General features: G+C 36.9%; 1 protein-coding gene across 1 annotated transcript in view; it reads right to left on the reverse strand.

The window, feature by feature from the left end:
- Positions 1–13,731, reverse strand: part of LOC129763563 (calexcitin-2-like) — a 99,483-nt gene extending 85,752 nt beyond the window's left edge. Inside the window, exon 1 of the mRNA XM_055762759.1 lies at positions 13,458–13,731. The gene's annotated coding sequence lies outside the window, so the exon portion shown is untranslated. The remainder of the gene's footprint in view (positions 1–13,457) is intronic.
- Between the last annotated feature and the right edge of the window lie 796 nt (positions 13,732–14,527).

Here is a 14,527-nt window from a genome sequence, read left to right on the forward strand (position 1 = left end):
GTACCGATATTGGGTGGAAATAATTCCTCGGCACATCCGTTGCGCGCGAGGAATAATAAGCAATCACGGTGATTGATCATTGTGTACGTGGGTACGCGTTTGCGATTTTATCTCCATTCGATGGCTGCATTATTTCCATAATGAATAATCCATCAATCGATTATTGGAATGACTTTTTGATTAACCGATTAATTTCGGATTTGGTGGGTTACTGATTTTCCGAACGGACGGGGCGGCGTTTACCTCAATTAAATTTTTCTACATTCGCTAGAATTCTAGAAGGTTACATGATATAGAACTGTGGTGGCCATCCTGAGGCTCGCTGGCCGTATGCGGACCTCCGGCAGTTCATGCGGCCCGTAGCCTGATTTGGAAGGTCGTGTAAAAAGTATGTCATTTGGATGATGAATGAAAATATAGTAAAAAATTCCTCCATGCAACTCAGTAAAAATAATTATGTGAGTAATTCTTGTTAGATCCAAATTGATAATTTTCTTGCAAGCTTGCTAATTCTATCTTCCGGCAGATGTTCTCGTTAATATCGGGTTTTTCAATAAGAGCGCTACAAAAGTTTTTTTTAAATTAAATAAAAATAGTATTGGATATCAATGAATTGTTTTATTCATGTTAAAGTACATTTGATGCCGTTATGTATGGAACTCGAATTCTTTTGCATGGCCACCACAGGCACGCTTGCAGAAGTCCAGACGCATCACCCATTTTCCGACGGTTTTCAAGCATAAATCGGCCGATACTGCTGCAATTCCACGTTCGATATTCGTACGAAGTTCATCAATCGTCGCTGGCTTGTTGGCATAGACTCTAGACTCTAGGCCCTACAGAAAATAGTCTATCGGCGTCAAATCATACGACCGGGGCGGCCAATTGACTCGTGGGGATTGCTACCTGACTGATATAACTCATATTTTGCTTATTGACGAAGCCATTCAGCCAAAACTGAGCCACATCAATAAAGATGATTCCTGTGCCTGTAAATTTAAGTTTTTTCCTGTGCCTGCAAATTTAAGTTTTCTGAAAATCGAAAAATCACCCAAGGAGGGAGTAAAGGAAATCGGGGTTTTCAAAAAAAAAGTTTTTTGATGCCAAATGTCTTAGAATTGCATGAAACGTCCAGATTTACTGTCGAAAAAGGTTCAATTTTTTCACTAGACGCTCAATTGTTGATCTGGCAGGACGATTATGACGACCATAAATTGGACGTAGCGCGTAGTTGAGGCCATTGACCAGGGTTACCATATCTACAGAATAATCTGCATTCATACAGATTTTTCAGGTTTTTCGCAACCAAGAATCTGTAGTTACAGTTTACAGATTTTTCGGATTTCATACAGAAAATACAGATTTTTTTAAATAACGTTCAAATATAGCCTGATGTCAATAAAATTTCCCCACCTCTAAATCGTCAAAAATCGACTTTTCAGACAAAAACGACCAAGTGCCGAAATGTCAATTTTTGACAAATTTTTTTTTTTGAGATAACAGTAAATCTCGACGTTTCATGCAATTCTAAGACATTTGGCATCAAAAAAAAACTTTTTTTTGAAAACCTCGATTTCCCTTACTCCCTCCTTGGTTGATTTTAGGATATTCAGAAAACCCAAATTTTGAGATCTGCAACAATAATAAATGAAGTCCGTATGAGCCAATATTTTGCACAGGGTATTTTAACGTGCAAATCAACATTTCGTGTCCCGTATGAAAAATCGGTATGACGATTTTCATTGGCACCCTAAACCATACGTTTTGCCTCGTATTTCGAAAAATCGAAGAAAAGGCCCAGTGTCGATTTTTGATAAAAAAAATTTTCGAGATGACAGTAGATCTCAACGTTTCATGCAATTTGAAGACATTTGGCATCAAAACATTTTTTTCGAAAACCCCGATTTCCTTTACTCTCCCCTTGGGTGATTTTTCGGTTTTCAAAAAATTCAAACTTTGACCGCTGTACGACACTAGTAAATGAAGTCCGATCGAGCTGATATTTTGCATAGGGTAGTTTTTCGTGAGAATCAACATTTTTAATCAAGTTCGCTTCGAAAATGCGAGGGTCACTTTTCTCCCATACATCCATTGGCATTCTATTTTTTTTTTAATTGGCACAATTGTATACAACAAGCGCTCAATGTTTCTCAATAAATTCTTGATTAATTCATAAGATGTCGCAATCGATTTGCAATATAGATGATGATATAATTCCCAATAGCTAACATGTTAAAATAACGTCGAAATGAGAGCTTTGAATTTCACATACATTTGTGTCCACAATGTGTTTCTCTAACACGAACTAGAACACCGGAATAGTCCGTGTTAGGAAAACGCATTTTACATGTCTATCGAGTTGAACGACTTGAATCACAAATAAACTTAACTTATGATTCTTAAATACGTTTGAAATGCTTTAATCTCACGATACGTTAGTCATGATGAGTGAAAAAGATTCCGTGAATTTCATATTTCAAAATCTACATGCAAACTGTCTCGAGAAGACTTATAGAACCTACTAAAATATACATTTGCCAATGCACGACTTGTCAATATCTCAACTCTACTCAAATTTATTGATATTTCTTCTCCAAAATACGCTCTCTTGGTTTGTTTGTCGTCCTTTCTGGGGCAAATATATAAAATGTACATTGGAGGCATTTGAAAGGGTATATTTGACTCTATATGATGTGATATTGTTCCATTTCTGCGAAACATAAATTGTTATGAATTTTCGAGTGAAATGAGCACGCTTTAAAACAAAAATTTGAAATGAAATATGGTTCTATTATGTGTTCTGTGTAACAGAATAATACATTCTCTGCAGTTAAGGAAAAATCTTGAACGAAAATTGTCTCTGATAATTATTTTATATTCTGGATAATATTTTGGCTGAAATGCAAACAGATTTATAGTAAAATAGTTAAGTTACGGTCAGGACAACGTCTTCTAAGTATTTAAACAGCATCGATTAAAAATGTTCATTCAAATTTCAACAACTTTTATTTGCGTTCGCGTCTACTTATGACGAAATATGGGTAACTGTTCGATATTGTTACCACAGACATGGTTCATGGCCGTGTGATGATCTAAAACTTCTATAGCCTTGCATGGCAGATGGAAAATGTACACTGCATTTTCTTGAAGATTTCACCAACGACACGATCGCAAGCCTAGGTGGATGTTCAATATATCAACGAAGAAATACTGATAATGACGGACAATCATTCATAAACATTAACAACGCAGACATTGACAGAGAAAATCCATCGGCAGTGCCATATTCGCCTCAACTGAGCAAAGCATTCAATGCTCATATTAATGTTTAAGTTCTATGGTTCGATGAAGAACAACTTATTTCCAACAGCGAAGTTTATATTGATTTTCTTTATTTATTTTTCTACTTAACGAAAAAAATATATTCAATTTTTCACTTTACATTTAACGTTCAAGAGAACAAACATGTCAGATTCGTAAATGAAATATATCGGGAATGAAATACAAGGAATGGTTTGTGCCTTTTCTAATTTTTTGTCGGTGGTCATCAACTTGGCGCTCTATTCCTCGGTATGTCAAACACAAGTATGAACACAATAGTCACGAACATTTCACGTATGCGTAGATCGTTAAAACATTTAAACTAACTTACAGTACATTAGCAATTTTTATTTATCAACCCACATATTCATTAGAAATAATTTTTATGACAGAACAGCGTTTGCCGGGTCAGCTAGTTTCTTAATATAATCGGTTTAGTGCTTTTTATTCTAAATTGCATTAGGTTGACCATGAATGAACGGTTTGTTTTGCTCTAACTTTTATATTTCAAATCCTACATCAAAATAGTCTTCGAGCGACTTTTAGAGCTTATCAAGACAAATATGTTGCGTATTGATTTGCAATTTCTTAATCTTTCTCAAATTTATTGATGGGTTTTCACCCAAAGCTCATGATTTCAATTTTAGTTTACTCAAATACGAAAAATAACATTGGTTTGAAAATCTCACATAACGTAGAGTCAAATATGCTCTTTCGAATGCCATTTTCTATATTTGCCCAGAAAGAATGACAAACAAATGAAGCGCAGTTTTGGAGAATAATTATCAATAACTTTGAGTGAGAGTAGTTGAGATATTGGCAAGTTCTTCATCGCAAAATGTTTGTCTTAGTAAGTCTGAGTCTTCTGAAGTTTGCATGTAAAATTTGAAATATAAAAGTTTTCTTTATCCCATTTGTTTATTTTGTATGCTTATTAGCATTTTAGCTGTAACAGAGCTGAATGTACATGTGTACATGTTTATCATAGCTATAATTAGCACATTACGCAGTTGCCATTTTTCGGCGTAAGAGTATTCGCCTCTATATCATCGCATATGGTACATTTACACAGTAATCATTTAGGCGTAAGAGTATTCCTTCTGTTCTTCCATTATCCAGTTAGACCACCGGACAGCGGAGACAGTTGATATGATCATTGTTGAGTTATTAATAGAACAGCAGCCCGATGTGTCTTGCAGAGCAGAGCAGTTGTATGGATGAATCGATCTTATTTCGATAGTGGATCGAATTGAGCGCTCTATCAAATGTAACAACTTTGTCGAAGACAGTTCTTGTCTAGAGAATAAAAATAATAAAAATCTATTTTTTGCAAGTATAATATTTTTCCAAAATAGCTAATTGGCCTTAATTCTATTTGTTGATCATCTATAAAGATATCAATACAGATTTCCCGGAGAAGAACTAAGATTATGAGATTGTTTCAGATCTAAAACACAGATTTTATAATGGCAACCCTGCCATTGACTCTGAATTTCGGTACTAAATTTTAATAATCTCAACTCGTTGTTGGATCGTATATCTTTCCATCTTAAAATGGCAAACCTTACTGGAGAGAAATGTCAAGAGAGTGGGAAAAAATATGGCGTCGTTTGCTGTCCCTATCAGTCTACTTTTGTAGCGTCCCTATTGAAATACCCGTACTTAGTATATTCCATTTCAATTCGCGTTATAAATTGCCGAGAAATAAAAAACTGGTCTGTGTTGAAGATTTGTTATGGATGTCTTGGTAGTGAACCAGCTCTGAGTATTGACATGCTAATCCGTTTAATACATATTTTTCGACATTGAAACCTGAACCATTCCAGCCTATAATCGATATCATAATATACAGTCAATGAAAGCAGCCTACGTGCCACTTTCTTGCCTATAATGTGATTTATTATCCGGCCGCTGATTCGCTTTCCTTCTAGTCTCTATCACCAGCAAGTCTACATAACGGCAGCCGGGAAAAAGAAAAGAATCTATTAACCAACATCGTGGAAACCCCAAAATCAATTTCGATTTATGCTGCCACTGAAGGTAACGATAGGGAACGTATCCATCTGAACGACCAAACGAATACTGTCATTAAAACGCAATTGCTCCCAATATTGCCCACTTTCATGGTCAATTCTCTAAGCGGAGATCATAACGAGGTTAAACTTAATTATACGACAAGCTTTATGAGCTCCACTACGGCACCAATAAAAAAAACTTTGCCAATAAACGCAAGCTGCTCTAAGCGAACGCGCTGCTGCGAAAAGTCAGCCCCAACTTTTAACCGGCGAATGAATCATCCGATTCGTGACGTCTCACCCACAATGCCAAGGCTGCTGCTTGCTGCACACCCGAGGCCGACATGAGCCGTTTTGGACTATTTCCACCGAAAACGCAAACGAAATCAGCTCCGGTCCCAAAGATTGTTGGCATGTAGTCTGATGTTCCAATGTTGAAACCCGCAGGAGTTTTTCCAGTTAATTCACCCCTTCCCCCGAAAACGAGACCTAACCGACTCCCAGGCTAACAATCACCACAACAACGAGGCTGCGCAGCGAATGATGAGCTCTTGGAATGTATATTTTCGTTTCGTTTCGCTCGGCTTGATTCCATGACCAGGGGAATTTCCCAAAAGCCGCTGTGCTTCGTTTTAATCTGCGTTCTTAAGCTCTCCTAGTGGAGTCTCTAATCTCTAATCGCCAGCATCCAAGATGCTCTCGGAGGCTTCTCCGAGGTCGGTACGACTCGAAGGGAGGAGATAAACAATCGTGAGTGTGTGGGGGGGGGTTTATTTCCCACTGATGGGAACAGTTCGGCTCGGATATGAAATCCTCGAAATTACTGAACAGCTTGAAAATTGGTTTCGGCCCCAACTCTGGGGAGCCTTCTGAAGCAGTTCAGAGAACAATTCAGTGATTTCCATAAAGATAGTAATAAACGGGGGATGTAGTTAAAACGGTTGTTAATTACCCATGCTCGACGGGAAGCAGAATACGGTGCCAGTGGTTTGATATTATGAATATGAGCAGTGAAGCAAAGGGAGTTGTGGGTTGGACGGAAACTAGGTCAAAATGGGAAGTGGTATCAAAATTGGTAAATTGAAATACAATAGATTAATCTGTATTTTTTCCGAAACGAAGAGAAGAGATGCTCAAAAACGGTACCGTGAAAAGCTTATCAAACACAAGAATCTCCCCTGTTTATTTAATTGTAATCAAAGCGCCGGAGCTGAATCGTGATATCGAACCGGTAATGATTATCGCATTCATCTAAATGACTTCCATGCATGTAACCTTAGTCTGTTCCAAATTGGTAGTGAAGAATGCTGACTAAACACGTACCCTCGTGCACATTGGGAAATGAATGACAGCATTATCTAATCATTATCGAGCGAAATTCAATAGTAGCTGGATACATAGGTCACGTAAACTGTCACAATAGGTTTATACCGGGAGAGCCGGTAATTACAATGAAGATACAAAAGAAAGTTAAGGATAAAACGTTACGTTTATGGGCTACTGCTATCCACACAACGTCTGCATTGGAATTTAATTTCCTCTATCCCTCTATTTTTTAAACGAACTTCCGGTGGACCATTCGCCAGCCATTCGACAGTTTACAGCGTTCCGTACGTGACCAGAGGAACAAACGCCAAATTGTCTCCGTTGGTGGCAATCGAGGCTGACTGTGCAAACTGTTATCCTGCCCTGGGGACCGAAAAGGGGAAAGTAATTGCACGAAGTGCTCAATGCTTTAAATGTGGACTAGAGCAGGTATTATTTATTCAGGAAATGCTGGCATGCAAGTAGTTTATTGCCAACTTGTTGTAGTTTAATAATCGTTTAATAGTTGCAGTCCTTAACATACCCGGAAAAGACCGCAAAAATACATTTATTCAGAAATTTCATGTCAAACCAATATAATGATTCCCAAATTTTCGTGAAAATTGATAATTTTGTTCTTTATCGCAAAACATTGGACCTGTGTTTTTGTTTTATTTTTTCATTAGGGTGACCATTTCCGAAAAATATTTCTTTTAAACTGTTTTCCAAAAAAAATTTTTTTTTAAATTTAGAACTTTCGAACTACTGAATCGATTCAAATGATCGATACATCAAATTGAAAGCAATGAACTAGCTTGTAAAAAAAAAGGATTTTGTTCTCAAGATTATTGATTGTGTTTATTTTTTATAGTTTACATGGTCTCGGGACCAAGGGCGCCATATTTTTTATATTAGGTTGGGGAAAAAGTTATCCATTATTTTCTCGGTAGCTAGCTTTAGTGATCAATATCTCGTGTAATATCGATCGTACAATTTCAAGTTTTGGCTCGTTGTAAAGGTGACATTCTACACTAAAAAAATCTTTTGCTATTTTTTGTTTGTTCCATTCAGTTGTAAGTTACAGAACGTTAACAATGGAGGTCGACAAAAAAAATCGGTACATTTAACACTTTTACATAAATGCGAATATGCAAGCCAAGTCGCTGAAATTCTGAATGGTGTTTATTATGCCTATACTGCAACTGTAAAATATGTGCAATTTAATTCATTCTTTGATTTTTTTAGTTTTTAAAAAATTTTTATTTATTTTTTTAGTGCAATACACTAAATTAAGATCTCTGCTGTCAAAAAATGGAATATTTGAAGCTAAAAGAAACAATACAAGAAACGATCAGAATTGGTATTGTATTCCATCAGAACAATGGAAGGCCACACAATCCCGAGAGCTTGATTAGAATGTTGTAATGCCTCCACCATATAGTCCGGACCTGGCACCAAGCGACTACCACCTTTTTCTCGCATTGAAAAATTTCCAAAGTGATAAGAAATCGGGATCAAGAGAAGATTAAAAGAATCTTTTGCTAGCGTTTTTCGCCAATTAGGACCAATACCTCTAAGATAAGGACATTATGAAGCTATCTTTAGAATGGCAACAATTTCTACAACAAAACGGTGCATATTTGACCCAAATCGGAGAATCCGAAGCATGTTAAAAATAATTTTGAATTTCACCCAAAAATTATGGATTACTTTTTCCCCAACCTAATATATAAAAAATGTCGTGTCATCATACCGTACGTATGTTGAATACGTTGAATACAGAAAAATATATTTTCGATACCGGTTATACCGGTAGATTTATGCAGAATGAAAAAAAATCAAAAATATTTTTTTTGTATTTTTGTTTTAATTTGTCTTCAAAATGCACCCCAAATTCTCCATTCTACCTCTGACCTCAATACCCTGTTTTTCAATCGCGATTTGAATTTCGTACAAAAAATATACGAATGATTTAACAGTCATTCGTTTTTCCAACAGAACGATTTTACGTTGTTGAACGAAAAACGACGCTACGTTACCTTCATCGAACTTTCATCCACACACGCGCAAGTAACCTAAATTCGCCTAAAGCCAAGCGCATTGCTGGCGAGTTGGAAGCTTTATTGAATGAACACAATGAATTATTGAAATCCTTTAAATCGCACATACTCGGATTGCAAAATGATAATCACGTTATTGGCATCAATCTCGAGCAAACACCGACTGGAGAGCACGTGTTGGGGTCGGGTCAACCCACCGTGTGAATATCTGGATTACCCGGGCAACTTCTATTTTTTTCCACAGAATCCAAAATACGAGATGTATAATTTTCGGCGAACGGGAGCAGACGAGAGTTGCGAAAAATGATCCTTCTCTCTAAACAGCAGAGAATCATTAGAGAAATATATTAGATATTAGCGCACGTGACTTTTGCGGGAAACGAGAAATTCTCAAAAAAGAACGCGAAAACTATTAAAAAGCAACTTTGCTTGAAAACCGATGTATAAAATTGACCTAGTGAGCGTACAATAACCAATAGATATCATAAAAAGAACTTTAGAAAAATCGGATGAAATATAAATGGTTTTTCAATAACTACAGGGACAGTTCGATTTGAGTTCTATCAGCACGTGTGTAAAATAGATCCAATGCATATGTTGTTGAATACGTTGCTGAAATCATAGCAGGCGACTGCACAGCGACGCGAAAATTTTCTAAAAACATTAACAAAAGGGGCGTGAGGAAGAATACATACACTTGCGAGGCTCTATCATGAGCAACGCCGACACAGCATTTGCTATTTCCAGGCCAAAACGCAATGCTCGGTCATAACATTCTAGTAAGTGTGTTCCAACAGAAATAAGAGTTCTTTAATGAGCTTCATTACAGCAAACCACTATTTTGCCATTCCACGCATAGTTTTTTTTATCTGTATTATAGTGACTTTCAACACTTTTTGGCTAGTTCGTCACTGTTACTTCCATTTTTGGAAGAATGTCGGGAGTGAGAATCTCCTGGAAAAACACAAAAAAGTAATTGTTTGTTCCCAACTTTTAAAAAAACAACATCAAGCTCAATTGTCCCATGTTGATATTCTAGGCATAACTATTCCACCATGTATTTTTTGTAGATCCATAATAAAAAATCGGTTCAAGTACAAAACTGATCATCCACACCTATATTTTGAAATCTTTTTTGCATTCTGTAATCCATTCGACTCAAATCCAATCAGATTGTGCGCATGTGACGCAATTCGACATAGATGACATTGAGCTTCATGTTCCATTTCTTTGGAGCGAAAATGGTAATGGACTTCCGGGAGGAATAAAAGTAAGTCTACTGTATAAAGAGGGGGGTTTTCGTAGCCACATTGGTTGCGCGTTCGCTTAGGGCCTCATTGGCCATCTTTGTGTTGTAACATAATAAGTACGTCCACGCAACAATCATCAGCAATGGGGATCGATTCACGGGCCAAATAAGATCGATTCATCCATACAGAAGCTCTGCTCTACAAGAATCATTGGGCTGCTGTTAATAACTCAACAATGATCATATCAACTGTCTCCGCTGTCCGGTGGTTTAACTGTATAATGGAAGAACAGAAGGAATACTCTTACGCCGAAAGAAGGCAACTGTGTAATGTTCCATTTATAGATACGATAAACATGTGACAAGTACACGATTGAAATTCGGCTTTGTTACAGCTAAATGCTAATGAGCCTAAAATAAACAAATGAGATAGAAAAAATACTGTATTAAATATGTGTTCTATGTAACAAAGTAAAACATTCTATGAAAGTGAAGAAACATTTTCAGCCAAAAATGTGCCTGATAATGATTTTCTATATGGATGAAGTTTTGAAATGTATGGACATTTATAGACAAATAATTTAATAATATTCGAATAACATCGAGTAATGAATTTCATTCAATTTAAAATTGCTTTCGGTTTTGCTAATCTGAAGAGCAAATCGTTCGTGAAGCGACAAAACGTCAATACGAATGAATTATTTTGACGTTTGTATTGCGTTAAGGTAAGGTTGCCACATTTGCATGGAACGATTGAATTTGAGTCGAACGGGTTTCATAATTCAAAAGTCGATTTCGATCGAATCGTGAAATCTGATCGATATTGTGACTACAAACACGGGCCGTGAAGATCTGAAGATGTTATCGCCTTGTATGTCAGGTGTAAAATACATAAAACACTTTCCTAAAGCTCGCCAACGAAACAATCACAAGCGTGGGTGGATATCCTACACCTGGATGTCCAAACGACCCGACGAGATACACCATGAAATGCTTGACTGGACTGATATTTCTGAATCCGCACCTACATAGCGCTGCAACATTTTTCTTCTCAATAGAACACAAGAGTCACGAACGTTGAATTTTTTCATCAAATACACCGTTTATTTTAATGAAATACTAAATAGAACACTTACAGTGAGAAAATTTATAAACTTGTTGTATTTTTAACGAAGTTAAACATAATTTTCTACCGGCGCTCCAAAATCACAGTTTTGTTAGATAAAAATAACTCTCAAATAAATATTGTACGTTTTTAGCAGCCCAGATTGGAGTATTTCCAGATACTTTTAGATACTTTAGCACAGCGAAAAAAGTATTTTTGTTGGTGGCAATATAATTGCCACGACCATATGAATGGTTAATAGAGTCTTCAATTTTAATCCAAAATGAGAGTAGAAGTCAAGAACTTTAATAAGTGATTTGCATGTTTTTTTTTGCGGTTGCCGAGATGCCGGGCGAGAAAGGTCCATATTTTAATGTATTTTATTCGGAAAGCCATGCGTCTCCATTTGTTCAATATTATGTCAGAAATTCCATTAAAAAAATATTTTCAGCTCTGATTTTGCTCGAATCTCGTTTGTTTCATTTTCTTTAAAAAAAAAGAAACGCGTTTTTTGCCCTTGGGGCAAATAGTTCCAAAAAAGGTTGGCCTGAAAAATCAGATGTTTTTCCGATACGCTCATAAATATGTTAAACCAATGGAGACGCATGAGAGGTTTAACACGTTAGGTTCTGTGTTAATCGCTATGAACTAACATTGAGCTTTCCGTTAGATACACGTAAATCAATGTACTGACAATTTCAAAATAAGGAAATAAAAAATAACATGGTTTGTTTTCGGGTGTCTTACGATATAGGTATATAATAAAGTATATAGTCGAATTTTTGACTATTTTCATTTTATACAACAAACATCTCTGGGAGCGGGAAGCGACACGGATATGGTGGATATACTCTTGATGCAGACTGAATGAAAACAATCCAGAGCTCAACGTGTTGAAGCGAGGCATAGAAATTAAGAGTTTCAATAACAGAAAAAAAATTATTCGCGAAATTCTTAAATTTCACGTAATAAATCCTGAAAACAAAAGTCAAAAACAACAAAAACGAAAAAAATACCTTCTGCGCATATTACCGTTGCTTCCATCCGAAATTCTGTACTGAATACAGATATTAAAAATAATGATGACACATTATGACACAATTTCTTGAAAAGTTGTGACTTTTTGTACAACTTATGAATACGTTTATTAACGTTTACGTTTATTGTGTCTTAACCCTCTAAGACCCAATTTTATATTTATCCAAGAAAACCTCATTCCACTTTTATCTCGAATTTCCGACTTTCAACATACAATAGTCCTAGCTGCTAGACATAAAACCAATGTGTATGTGTGATGGATAAAAATATTCTAAAGACGGTTCTAGTGGGGGCGAACACTGAAAATAATGTCTGAATAATTTGAAAATAAAATCCATGAAGCCCGTCTCAAGGCGAGGTTGGGTTGTAGTGGGTTAATTATTTTTTCTAGTTGAAATTGAATAGCAAAATGATTTATTCGGGCGAAGTAAAAAAAACATAAAAGCTAGTTTTTTTCTTAGGAGTTATTATTACTTTTCTTCCAAAAACGCATGGTAAGCTTGGTTGTTTCTATCAACAGAATAGAGCTCTCTTACCGCTCTGCAATTTGTTCTTAAGCACCAAACTGTTATCTATTTGTTGTATGACATAGTTTTAAAATGTTCATTCTTTTTTTTTCAAAATAAATACCTTTTTGGAACAACTGACCGAACTATCCTATACTCCTGATGAAATTCCTCTTCAATATGTTTGTTTTCAAATTCAATGGACAATCGTTTACATGTACGAGAATCTCAATACTTTTAATTGATCTAAAATCACACCTTTTCCGACGCCAATGAAGCTTGTTTGCAGCCAATTTTGTCAAAAAAACAGGTCAGACATTCTCAAACAACTCGCAATGGTCGACAAAAAATCTAATAGGATAATCCAATCTTATGCTACGACTAGGCAGAATGCAGACGCCAGATTATTCCGTTATCAACGATGGCCAAACTCCACGGCGAGCGCATTCATAAAAAAAATAAATGTTATTGACTGCCTGAACGTTTGTTGGCAATGTTCCAATCACCTCCTCTGCAACAGAAACTCTCCGATAACCTGACTCTAACAACGATGATGCATTTTTAACGTTGTTACATAACTTTCACATTGGTATTTTTGGGTTCTTTTCAAATTGATTACACACTGATTTATTCTTATATAACAGCGTTAAAAAATTAGCAAAATTCTTAGTAGAAAACTTCAGTAAATTTATATCCCAGAACGCAAACGCTGGAACACAACCAACCACTCGTCTCCACCAACGGTTCATCAGCCTAAAATTCCTTCCCCATGATGATAGCGCCTGTCCGTTCATCCACATTCAACGGCTAAACGACCACTTCTTAAAATTAACATTAATTTAAAATAACGTCTCACACCTGTCAGAGCTGCTTCGCTGGTAAATTTCTCCGAATTTAATCCGTTACACACTGGATGGATGGATGGATGGGACGCACTGCCACGTTCTAGCAATCACCAGATTCCACAACGAACTGCCAAAGCACACGCACCCAATATCAAAGCACCGGCTAACAGAACTGACACACTTCCTAGTGACTGGACGCGAACCTGACGGGGGATAAATTCGGAATCTCTGTGAATCCCTGAACGTTGGCAGAAGAGACCTGTATACTCGCACCACGAAACGAAGCGACGAAATGCAGAAAGCATCCCAACGGTGGAACGCTTTTATATGTAGGGCAGTAATGTGCCTAATGGGGGGAAGGGGGTGTACGGTGTTCTATCCGCTGCCTCGCGCAACCCGCAGGCCCACAATCAGCGCAGTGGGTACAACTCGGAGTTGAGTGATAAGAACGGTAGCTTTCGGTGAAGTTCGGTTCTCTCGCCGCTCGTGCTAGTGTGTGGCGCGGGAGTAAAGCCGATATCACAATCTGGATGAGTGCCGGCTGACTGAGAGAGTTACTTCGGCAGGATATTGCAACCGGCGAGTGCGTTCTCAGAGGAGCCCGAGCTGGGTGCCGGAAGGGACATACTGACGGTTGACGTTATCAATGATTGCAGCGGTGCAAAGGATGATGGAATAATGTGATTTGTTTATATTGTTTTTGTGTCATAGCTCCCGAACTTCAATGCTTTATTTCGGGATTAAATGGGATTATTGAAATGTGTATCATAACCGAGCGAAATAATCAATATGGCTTTCATAAAAATAAACGATGATATTCTGTTTGGGGGAATATTCATATAGTGCTACTAAAATACACATCAAAGTGACTGTCTAATTCGCAGCACTGTTCATGATTAGACCGAGTTCAACTCTGAGCGTTTGTCGTTAATATCATTGAATATGTTTAACAATATTGAAGGTACTCTTATTTTCATTATTTTCTCTATTTGTTAGCTAAATTACTTCAATGGGCTAACAGTACCCAGCTCAGAAGAACATCGAAAAATCCATACTGTTGTTCAGATTTTTTAAGTATGATAT

This window comes from Toxorhynchites rutilus, chromosome 1, assembly GCF_029784135.1.
Source record: "Toxorhynchites rutilus septentrionalis strain SRP chromosome 1, ASM2978413v1, whole genome shotgun sequence".
NCBI lineage: Eukaryota > Metazoa > Arthropoda > Insecta > Diptera > Culicidae > Toxorhynchites > Toxorhynchites rutilus.